At 37.4% G+C, this 12,809-nt stretch overlaps 1 protein-coding gene across 1 annotated transcript in view; it reads right to left on the minus strand.

Moving 5' to 3' along the window:
- LOC140522815 (protein eyes shut homolog) overlaps positions 1-12,809 on the minus strand; it is a 322,894-nt gene that overhangs the window by 113,945 nt on the left and 196,140 nt on the right. The window lies entirely within an intron of this gene.

Raw genomic sequence — 12,809 nt, forward strand, 5'->3', positions numbered from 1 at the left:
CATACCAAATTGAGTGTGCATGTTATTCCCTCCTTAAGCAAAATGTGATGAGAGTAAGCTTCATTTTTTGCATCTCACCTCCTCCCTTTTCCACTCCATTGAAAAAGCTTTTACTTGCTTTGAGAAATAGTTTGAGTCATTCCATTTTTCCCTTTCTCCTACCAATACATTCCTCTCTCACTCCTTAATTTCATTTTTTAGATATCATTCCTTCCTATTCAACTCACCCTGTGCCCTCTCTCTCTCTGTCTCTGTCTCTCTGTCTGTCTGTCTGTCTGTCTGTCTCTCTCTCTCTCTCTATATATATATATATATGTGTGTGTGTGTGTGTGTGTGTGTGTGTGTGTGTGTGTGTGTGTGTGTGTGTTTGTAAATCCTCCAACTACCCAAATACTAAGAAAAGTTACAAGAGTTACAAATATGATCTTTTCACGTTGGAATGTAAACAGTTCAACTTTACTAAGTACTTAGGATTTCTCTTTCCTGTTTACTTTAACATAATTCTCTTGACTCCTGTGTTTGAAAATCAAATTTTCTATTCAGTTCTGGTTTTTTCATCAAGAATGCTTGAAAGTCCTCTATTTCATTGAATGACCATTTTCCCCTAAAAGTATTATACTCACTTTTGCTGAGTAGTTGATTCTTGGCTTTAATACTAATTCCTTTGACTTCTGGAATATCATATTCCAAGCCATTCAATCCCTTAATGTAGAAGCTGCCAGATCGTGTGTTATCCTGATTGTATTTCTGCAATACTCAAATTATTTCTTTCTGGCTGCTTGTAATATTTTCCCCTTGACCAGGGGACTCTGGAATTTGGCTACAATATTCCTAGGAGGTTTTCTTTTCAGATCTCTTTCAGGAGGTGATCAGTGGATTCTTTAAATATTTATTTTATCATCTGCTTCTAGAATATCAGGGCTATTTACCTTGATAATTTCAAGAAAGATGATGTCTTTTTTTGATCATGGCTTTCAAGCAGTCCCTAAATTTTTAAATTGTCTCTCCTGGATCTATTTCTCAGGTCAGTTGTTTTTCCAATGAGCTATTTCATATTGTCTTCTATTTTTAATTCTTTTGGTTTTGTTTTGTAATTTCTTAGTTTCTCATAAAGCCATTAATTTCCATCCGGTCCATTCTAATTTTTAAAACAAAAACTGTTTTCTTCAGTGAGCTTTTGAAGCTCCTTTTCTATTTGGCTAATTCTTCCTTTTAAAGCATTCTTCTCCTCATTGGCTTTTTGGACCTCTTTTGCCATTTGAGTTAGTCTATTTTTAAAGGTGTTATTTTCTTCAGCATTTTTTGGGTCCCCTTTAGTAAGCTGTTGACTTGGTCTTCAAGATTTTCTTGCGTCACTCTTATTTGTCTTTCCAATTTTTCCTCCTCCTCCCTTCCTTGATTTTCAAAATACTTTTAGAACCCTTCCATGATTGAGATCATTGCATATTTATTTTGGAGGTTTTGGATGCAGAAGCATTGTCTTTTATGTTTTCCTCTAGTGGTATGCATTGTTCTTCCTCATCCAAAAGGATGGAAGAAAATATCTGTTCGCCAAGAATGTAACTATCTACAGTCTTATTTTTTTCCCCTTTTTTGGGGGCACTTTCCCAGCCAGTTACTTGACTTTTGTGTCCTTTGTCAAGAGGAGAATACACTCTAAGGACCTGTTAAAGGAAGTTTACTCCTCTCCTGGCCTGAATACTGGTCTGGGAGCAACCAAAACTTTTCTGCCCAGGATCTGTGAGTAGAATTCCCGCTCCACTATCACCTCCAGCTCCTCAATGCCTGTGCTCCTCCTCACCCCAGGGTCACCACTCGGGGCTGAGATCTGGATCAGCTGCTCAATTTCCCCAGGTTCTTTAGGAGGAGGCCTCCAAAAATGGAAGCTACCACTGCAGTGGGTGCTGCCAGTGGAGCCAAAACTCATTCCCTTCTCATCCAGGTGAAAGAGTTTTCTCACCGACCTTAGAAGCTGTCTTTGGCCTTTTTGAGTTGCGCAATCTGGAAACCACAGTTGCTGACAGGTATTCTTCCCCCTGAGGCCTGCTCTGGTCCTGTACCTGCTGAGCTGCACAGGAAAGGCTGAGCTGTGCTCTGCTCTGAGTCTGGTGCAATAGACCTTTCCTGTATGCCTTTCAGGCTGTCTTGGGCTGGAAATATTCTTGACTCTGCCATTTTGTGGTTTCTGCTGCTCTAGAATTTGTTCAGAGTAATTTTTTTACAGGTATTTTATGAGCTATGGGGGAAAATTTTACAGGGCATTCCTTCTACTTTGCCATGTTGTCTATGCCCCCCCCCACCCCATATTCTCCCTTTGTGGACACAAAGAGAGAAATCTTTGTGATGTTGACATGAGAGGAGCTAACAAACTCCATCATTTCTCTATTCCAAGCTTTCTGCATTAGTATCTTCAAGGAATTTTCCTTTTGCATAAGATCTAGAACTGACTTTCAACACCAAATTGAGTTACTACTCTTCTATTGGGAGGTTTCCTTTACTTTCTAATGTATGGTATATATTCTCCTATAAATGCTTCCTCTCATTTCTCTTTCGTCATTGGATAAATTTTTGTATTTGCTATTTCCTCTGTGTGTTCAATGTGTAATTGGAACCCAGTATTTAAGAGAGAAAGAGATACATTATTTTATCTTAGTATACTCTCTCTCTGAGAAAAGCAGACAGGCTAGTCTCATGCCACAGCTTCATGCCTTCCTTCATATTTTTAACAGAATTTAACTGTGGGAGCAGCTGGAGGGGTAAACAGACTCTTAGCTCGTGAGGTTAGGAAGATCACTAAGGAGGGTCCCTCTTACTGTGGCTGGAGGGGACCAGAGCAGGATCAGAGCTATCCCAGACAGCCCCACCTCAGCAACCCAGGTGAAGGTCTTCATCCCCAGGGGGAAGAAGCCATCAATCATCAACACCAGGACCCCAGGTATACCTCAGAACCCCAAGGGAATTGGAAAGACACTAGCACTGACAAGATCACCAACTCCTGAGCTTACCTATGCTGTAGCTCAGCATATGAGACCTTCTGTGGCCAGACTATCCCTCCCACAAACTGAATGAGCCAGCTCTAAGGTAACTGCAGGGAAAACCAAAGAGACCTCACCTGGCCTCTGCTTTCCAATGCCAGGTAACTCAGCATCAGGTAAGCTGAAACATTTTAGCTTCTGTCTGAAAGACCTAGAGGCCATAACACACAAAGCCTCAAGTTTTAGGCACAAGAACTGTGGGACAGAGCCCCCGTGTACCAGGCACAGAGATCTACTTTAGAAGATTTTACTACTTTTTTTCCAATTCCTGTTTACTACTCCTCTAGAGCAGAAATTGGGAGTGGACAACAGAAACCAGAAACAATTCATCCAACATTTTTATATTTTGTATGTATTTCTACATCATATCTAGGGTTTCATAGTGCACTGTATTTATCTTGTGTTTTATCATATCTAGAGCATACCTGGAATAAAACCAAGATACCAGAGACAAAATCCAAATGCTTATGAATGTAAATAGACTGCTTATTGGGATAATATGCAATTATTTTCCCTTTCCCTTTTGTCCCTTTTCATGCCACAGATTCTTCCATGTCAAACTTCATTTTCAGATAACAAAATAATTCTTCCTCTAATTGTTACCCATCACTGTTACAGATAGTTATCACTCTTATTGACAATACTGCATTATACATGCAGCATAGTGAATAAAGCAGTGGATCTGGAGTCAGGAAGACCTCAGTTCAAAGGAGGCCTTGGATACTACCTGTGTGATTTTGGGCAAGTCAACTTCAATTTGTGTTAATTTCTTCAACTCTAGAATGAGGATAATAATAGTACTTTCTTCCCTGATTGTTATGAAGTACAAATGGCATACTATTTGTAGAGTGCTTAGAACAGCACCTGGCACAGATTAGGTGTTATTTAAAAGTTACTATATTGTCATTACTACTATTACTACTACTACTACTACTACTACTACTACTACTACTACTACTACTACTACTACTTTTACTACATCTGCATGTTCAAATTTATACTTTTCCTCTAAATAAAAAAATTCTAGGAAGTGGAGCCAAGATGGCAGAGTATAATCAGAGACTTACTAGAGCTCCCCCCACAAACCCAGCCAAATATCTGTAAAAATGACTAAACTAATTCTGGAGCTGCAGAACACACAGCATGACAGAGTGAAGCAAATTTCAGGCCCCAGATAGCCTGGAATGTCAATAGAAATCATATATTGCACTCGGAGCAGAGCACAGTCCAATTTGGCCTGTACCAGAACAGAGAGATCTGAGCAAGTTTCTGGGGGACTGAATCTCTGGCATTTGTGATAGTTTCCAGACTTCACAACTCCAAATTGCCAAGGAAAAATTAAAAGATCAGTGGAAAAACCAGTCAGGTCTGTAGGAGAGAGGAGAGGCAGGATGGTGAGGCAGGTTCAGTAGGGGTAGAGGAAGCTGCTCTTCCTGGAGCTCTAGGCTTACAGATGATGGGGGCTCCAAGTGGCTGACAGTACACCCACACCAACTCCAATAGAAACAGAGTACTACCTTGAAAAGAGCTCAAAAATCAAGTAAATGGCTGAGGAAATGAGCAAAATTCAGGAAAAATAATCAGACTATAAAATCTTACTTTAGTAACAAGGAAGACCAAAACATACAGATAGAAAAAGAAAACAAAGTCAATGCTGCTACATCCAAAGCCTCCAAAAAAATAGGAATTTGTCTCAGGCCAAGGAAGAATTCAAAAAGCATTTTGAAAATCAAGTAAAAGAAGTAGTAGAAAAATGGGAAGACAAATGAGAGTGACTCAAGAAAACCGTGAAAACTGAGTCAACTGCCCACTAAAGCCGACCCCAAATTACTGGAGAAAATAACACTTCAAAAATAGACTAACCCAAATGGCAAAAGAAATCCAAAAGGCCAAAGAGGAGAAGAATTCCTTAAAAAGTAGAACTGGTCAGATAGAGAAGAAGGTCCAAAAGCTCACTGAAGTAAATAATTCCTCAAAAATTAGAATGAAGCAGATGGAAGCTAATAAGTTTATAAAAAAATCAAGAAATTACAAAACAAAACAAAGGGAAAGAAAAAATATCAGACAATGTAAAATGTATCACTGGAGAAACAACTGACCTGGAAAGTAGATACAGGAGGGTCAATTTAAAGATTATTGGACTACTTTTTCATGTATGAATTTTAAAAAAAGAGCTTATACATCAGCTTTCATGGAATTATCAAAGAAAACTGCCCCGATATTCTAGAATCAAATGGTAAAATAGTATTTTTGAAAGAATCCACCAATCACCTCCTGCAAGAGATTCCAATAGGAAAATTCTAGGGATATCGTAGTCAAGTTCCAGAGCTCCCAGGTCAAGCAGAAAATATTGTAAGCATCCAAAAGAAATAATTTGAGTATTGTGGAAACATAATCAGGATAGCACAATATTTAGCAGCTTCTAAATTAAGGGATCATGGGGTTGGAATAGAATATTCCAAAAGTCAAAGGAGTCAGGATTAAACCAAGAATTACCTACCCAGCAAAACTGAGTATAGTACTCCAGGAGGAAAATGGTTATTCAATGAAATAGAAGACTTTGAAGCATTTTTGATAAAAAGACTAGAGCTGAAAAGAAAATTTGACTTTCAAACACAAGAATCAAGAGAAGCATGAAAAGGTAAACAGGAAAGAGAAATCATGAGGGACTTAAAAATTTTCAACTGTTTACATTCTTACACAGAAAGATAATACTTATAACTCTTAAGACTTTTCTCAATATTAGGGTATTTGGAGGGATTATAGACATATGGACAAAAGGCACAAGATGAGTTGAATGGGAAGGGATGGCATCTAAAAAATAAAATTAAGTAGTGAGGGAAGAATATATTGGGAGAACAGGAGAAATATATTGGGGTAATTTATCTCACATAAAAGAGGCAAAAAAAGTTTTTTCAATGGAGGGAAAGAGGGGGGAGGTGAGAGGGAAAGAGTGAACTTTACTCTTATTGCATTTGGTATAAGGAAGGAATAACATGCACATTCAGTTTGATATTAAAATCTGTCTTACACTACAGGAAAGTAGAGGTGAAGGGACTAAATGAGGGTTTGGGGATGATAAATGGGAGACAAATGGGAGGAGGGGGTAATTAGAATGAAACATTTTTTGAGGAGGGATAGAGTCAAAAAAGAGAATAGAATCAATGGGGGGGGGCAGGATAGGATGGAGAGAAATATAACTAGTCTTTCACAATATGACAGTTATGGAAGTGTTTTCCATAACTACACACATATAACCTCTATTGAATTGTTTGCCTTGTCAATCAAATCAGAGAAGCTGGAACTCAAAATTTTAAAGATGAATGTTAAAAACTGTTTTACATGCAACTGGGAAATAACATACACATGCAATGGGGTACTTAAATCTATCTTGGCCTTCAAGAAAATAGAGAGGATGGGGACAAGAGAAGGAAGGGGTTTGATACAAGAGAAAGCAGATTGTGGAAGTGGTATTCAGAATGCATGCTCTTTTGTGGTTGGAGGAGGGGAGATATGGGAAGGAAATCTGGAACTCACAATCCTGTGGAAGTGAATGTTGGAAATTAAAACTAAATAAACTTTTAAAAATAATATATATTTAAAAAAAAAAAGAAATTTATCTTGCCCTTCAAGAAAGTAAAGGGAATGGGGAAAGTGGGGGGGGATGATAAAAGGGAAGGCAAACTGGGAGAAGGCAAAATCAGAACGCATGTCTTCTCCTAGTGAGTGAGAAAGAAAAGATGGGAAGAAAATTTGGAACACAAAATCTTGTGTAAATGAATGTTGAAAACTAACAATAAATAAAAGAAATGAAATCTTAGAAAAAGAAACTAATGGGCTAGTAAATAAAACTTGGAGCTGGTTTTATGAAAAAAATCAATAATACAGATAAACCATTGATTAATCTGTTTTTAAAAAGGAAATAACAAAACCATAAAAAATCATATGATTGTAGTATCAATATTAAACCATAAGCAAGCAGATTCTGTAATGGGAAAATGCTAGAAACCTTTCCCATAATATCAAGGGTAATCAAAGATGTTCATTATCACCACTATTATTCAGTATTTTATTAGAAATACTAGTTATGGGAATAAGAAAAGAAAAAAAATAATTAGAATAGCCAGTGAGGAAATAAAATTCTCACTTATGCAGATGATATAATGGTATACTTAGAGAATCAAGTAAAAAATGAAATTTTGGTAACTGAAATAATTAACTTTAGCAATGTTATAGAATATAAAATAAACCCATATAAATCATCAGTATTTCTATATATTACCAACAAAGCCAAGCCCCAAAAGATGGGATGAGAAATTCCACTCAAAATAACAGTAGATAATACAAAATACCTGAGATTATACCTGCCAAAATAAACCCAGGAACTGTATGAATACAATTACAAAACAATTTTCACACAAGTAAAGTTAGATCTAAACAACTGACACATTACCATTGACTCATACTGAGTCAATATAATACAAATGACAACTCTATTTAAGTTAATTTACTTATTTAAATTCATAGCAATCAAACTCCCATGAAACTATTTCATAGAGCTTGAAAAAATAATAACAAAATTTATCTGGAAGAACAAAAGGTGAAGAATATCAAGGGAAGTAATGAGAAAAAGTACAAAGGAAGGTGGTCTACTTGTATCAGATTTCAAAACTACATTATAAAGCAATAATCATCAAATTATCTGATACTTCCTATTCAATAGAGTCATGGCTAAATGGAATATTTTAGGTACCTAAAACAAAGTAGTAAATGATAATAGTAATCTAGTATTTAATATAGTCAAAACCCTAGCTCCTAGAATAAGAACTCACTTTTTCATAAAACCTGCTAGGAAAACTGGAAACCAATATGGCAGAAATTAGGCACAGACAAATTTCTTGCACTATATGCCAAGATAAGATAAAAGTGATTTAGACAGAAAGGGGGATATCATAAGCAAATTAAGTGAGATTAAGTCAGCAAACTATAACTTATCTGTACACTCTATGGAGAAGGGAAGACATTTTTTTAACCAAACAAGAGACAGAGAGTGTTAAGCAAAATGTATACTATTGATTTTATAAAATTGAATTTAAATTGTTTTTGAACCAACAGAACAAATGCAGCCAAGATTAGAACAAAACAATCAGAAATATTAAGTCCTCATTTTTCAAATATATAGAGAATCGAATATAAGTCATTCCCCAAGTGATAAATGGTCAGAGAATATGAGTAAAGAGTTTTCAAAAACAGTAATCAAAGCTATCTATATTCATATGAAAAAATGCCCTAAATCTCTATAGATTAGAGAAATAGAAATTAAAAATACTTTGAGGCATCATTTCACACCTATCAGATTGGCTAATATGACAGAAAAGGAAAATGACAAACGTCAGTATAATTGTAAGGGAATATGAAGATCTTCCCTGTTCTTTAATAGGCCCATGTGACCTGCTTTGAGCTCTAACCCAGCCCACAGTCAGTGTCACATGGTGCTGTTGGTGGGAGGAACTTTCTGAATGGGGGGAACAAGAAGGGTACTGCAGGGAGAGAGTGATATAGAGCTGAGTGAGAGAGGTGGCAGAGCAGAAGAGAGCAGCTAGCATGAGTGAGACAAGGAGTGATTTTTGCTTAAGCAGCCCGTTTGTGGGGAGGCATTGTATCAGTAAGCACCCCAGCCTACATATGGGGGCCTGCTATCACAGGTTCTTAGACCTGCATTCATAAAAAACAAAGGCAACTTTTGAGGGGTTAACAATCACTTTAATGAATCACATATATCATTCCTTTAACCAAGTACATATATCATCCAGTTACTTCTGGGAGTCAACACCCTGAATTTCAAAGAAAATACAGAGAAATCGAAAGATCAACAGACATGGCTTCCTCTGCCTGAATTCAACAGACAATTGAACCCCAACTGTTTGACCATAATTACCAGAGAGGGAAGCACAACATCTGGGTTTTCAAAGCTTGGGTGCGGGGCTCTTTAGCAGCTTTCCAGAGTCCTTATCTGGCCCAACAAATACTTCCAGTCAGTAAGCCCCAAAGTAATCAACAGACATGGCTTCCTCTGCCTGACCATAATTCAACAGACAGGTACAACTGTCTGACCATACCAGATTGGAAACACAACATCTGGATTCTCAATTAAGGGGCTCCTTAGCAGTTTCCCAGATTCCTCATCTGGAACTCAAACCTTCTTACCAAAAACTAATCCCCAAAGTAAAATCTGAAATCAGAGTATTTATACCTTTTTTAGAGCCAGAGGGAATCACAACTTTTGAAAACCAGTGCCTCATTAACAAAAGGTTTGTGCCTTCCCACGAATTTTCCCTAATGAAACTTCCCTTGATGGGTAAGCCCATTAATGGGTAGGGAAGATCTTTAATCACATTAAAATAACTAACAATATAAATACATATACTGATTCTAGTTAAAGAAACTCTTGTTTCTATACTTTTCTCCTTTTAAAGACTCTTGATTGATAAAGGCAAGATGCGATCAGAGGCACTTGATTATACTAAAACATAAACAGCAAAAAGTCCTCTTTTGATTGCCTTTACAGGCATGACAGAGAGAAGGCTTGGGGATGGCTCTGGTCCTTGCATTAATAATGTGTATAGATTTCCTTGTTACTATGATGTATTTAGATTTCTGGTCTATAAATAAATATCTTGGTTTCATCTTTGAGGAAGAGAGCTTATATGTTCCGAATTTTGTCTGTAAATACACATGTATATACATAGTGGCTGCTGTTGGTATTGCATTGGAGTTACAAAAGGCAATGAGTATGGGATCACAAAATATAAAACCTCTACTTTCTTGAGACAGGAAGGTTCTAGGGAATGAAATGGGTATCCCAGGATGGGATGATCTACCTTATTGCTCCCTGGCAAAAGAACGAGCTAAAAACACTGGCCTTTGTGAAAACTGGAAAGCGAGTCTACACAAGGGAGAACCCAGAGATATAGAAAGATGTTTGCAAGAAATACCAATAGAACAAGGGAAAGGAATGTTAGGGATGTGAATAAAAGGATGGGCCTTGTTAACAAGCTGTCATTTTATATGTAAAAGTAGAGATAATTTGCTGGAGGAAAAGGTTTAGCTAAAAAAAGGAGATAACTGATTTTCAAGAGAAGCTTTCTATGTACAGAATCTGAACTTTCCTTTAAAACAGCAAGCTAAAAAGTATCAGCTGGTAACAGAAAAGACAGTTGAGAGAGTGCTTTAGAAAAAAAAAAAAAGAAGGGGAAAGTTAATAACAGGAAAAGGAATGCAACCCCTGTATCTGTATGGCCTGATTGGGGCCTAGACACCTGAGAAGAAGATTGATGGGAGAAAAATGAAACAAATTTAGATAAGGAGTCTTCTAGAAATGTGGGTGCACATTCAATACTATAGATGAAGCAGAAGAACTTGGGGGGGTGCATATAGTGTTTAAGAAAGTAACTGGATATTACTCAGCAGGAGGTCAGTGATATTTTAAGTCACTTCACCCCCACAATGAGAGAATCATTAGTTTCTTGGATGGTGAGAATGTCACTAAGGGACATGAGGAGTATAGATAGATAACACAGATTGTTTGAAATTCACAGGTATTAGAATCCCTGTGTACAACTAGCTTGTAGGGATCATATTAAAGGAGGTAACAATGGAATTTATCTGTTAGCTTTACCTGCTGACGGATGAAGTAAGCATTATCTCAGTGACTCTATGTGGCCTAGAGGAGAAAGACCCTGATATTCAATTAGAGACCATATGAGAAAGTTAAAGGAAGAGGTAATGGAAACTGCAATAATGGTGGCAGATGCCAATGCTCATCAGCTAATCAACTCTCTGTTAATGGTTCTTCATACAAATGTAATATTGAAATGAGCTGCTCTAACTTATAAGCACCTAATTCTAACTGTTCTAGTTGGGGAAATAGAGAATCCTCTTTCAGAGGTTCTGGATAAGATTTCACAGTTAAGTGACTTAGGGTAATGGGAAAAGGATAAATATCCTCAAGAGAGAAGAGCAAATCGCCAACAGATTCCAAGTCAGATTAACAAGGAAAGAATTATTTATTGCTTTTTTTTAAGAGCAGGGACAGATTTTGGAAGAATAGATGATATCTAACTAATGAACTATATAAGATGTACAGAGAAAAGGGACTTAATATTAGATGGAATGGGGATATAATAACTGCCCCTACAGATCCTCCTGAATCACTGTATCCAAGTTTGTTACATCCCCAGGGAGAATAGGAAATTGGCGAAGACCTATCTCAGATTAAAGAAGTATGAAGATGGGATTACAGACTCCATATCAGTTCAACTACATACTGAAAAAATGGATCAATTACTGTAACTAGGGAATTAAAAGATACTGGGATAGAAATCCCTCTTATACATGGAAACCCTGCAGTAAGGAAGATAGAAATTAGTTCAGTTTCAGTGGATCCATGGACTCCAGAAGCACAACAGATATTATATTTACCATGCTTTTGGTTATTGTCTCATTGTTTTTGGCCTTTGTTTGTTTAACCTGTTGCTAGATCTGTCCCCTGCAGGCTTAATGCCCTCCACTTGTAGATGACTGACTACATAAGCTGGAATTCACCCTCTGTCCAACACTACAATATGTCACCCATGGACCTGGCATTGATCAAGCTCTGGATACTGACTAAAGAACTAACCCCTTGAATGGGACCTCATGAGGCAGGGACAGTTCTGTGTACTTATCTCAGAAGGAATTCATTATAGAAGAACAGACTTTTTCCATTTCTCCCAAGAGATTTTGGGTCCCACTCATTTGAGGGGCAATGATAGGGTCCTTGTGCTCAAGCCCCCACCCTAAGATATTGTTTTATGCGTTTATTTTGTGGTATCCGTGTTGTTACATTGTGGTGAAGTTATGTCAACACCAGTTACCTGTAAACTCCCATTGACCTATTAATGGACATGGAAGATCTTGGGACCAAATGTAATGGTAAGGGAATTTGAACATCTTCCTGTCCCTCAATAGGCCTATGTCATCTGCTTTGAACTTTGGCCCAGCCCAAGCTTGAGTTACATGGAGCCCTTCATGGGAGGAGCTTGCTGGATAGGTGGAGCAGGATGAGTGCAGCAGGAAGAGAGAATCAGAGCTGAGAGAGAGAGCAGGCAGAGCAGAACAACTCTCATGAGGGAGAGAGGGAGTAATTTTTCCTAAGGTAGCTTGTTTGTGGTGAGGCCTGATAGAGGGAAGGCTTGGGAATGGCTGTGTTCCCTGAATTGATCATGTATATAGATTTCTTTGTTACCATGATGGATTTGACTTTCTGGTATCTGAATAAATACCTTGGTTTTGTCTTTGAGGAAGAGAGTTTATATTTTGAGAATTTACCCTGGAAATTTGCATGCATACCTATAGTGACTGCTGTGGGTATTGCATTAGCATTACAATTGAAGAAGATGTGGGACAACTGTGATATTAAGGCACTGTTGGTTGAATTGTGAACTGATTTAACCATAATAGAAGACAATGTGTAGCTATGTCCAAAGGGCAACTAAGATGTGTTTACCCTCTGATCCAGCAATACCACTACTACGTCTGTATCTCAAAATTATCATAAAAAGGTGGGGGAAAAGGAAGAAAAAGGACTTACATGTACACAAATATTTGTAGCAGGTTTTTCATAATTGTAAAAAAAAAAAAAATCAACAAACAAACTGGAAATTGAAGGCATGCCCATGAAATAGGGAATGGCTTAACACATAGTGGTATGTGATTGTGATGGAATAGTTTTGA

This window comes from Notamacropus eugenii, chromosome 2, assembly GCF_028372415.1.
Source record: "Notamacropus eugenii isolate mMacEug1 chromosome 2, mMacEug1.pri_v2, whole genome shotgun sequence".
Taxonomy (NCBI): Eukaryota; Metazoa; Chordata; class Mammalia; order Diprotodontia; family Macropodidae; genus Notamacropus; species Notamacropus eugenii.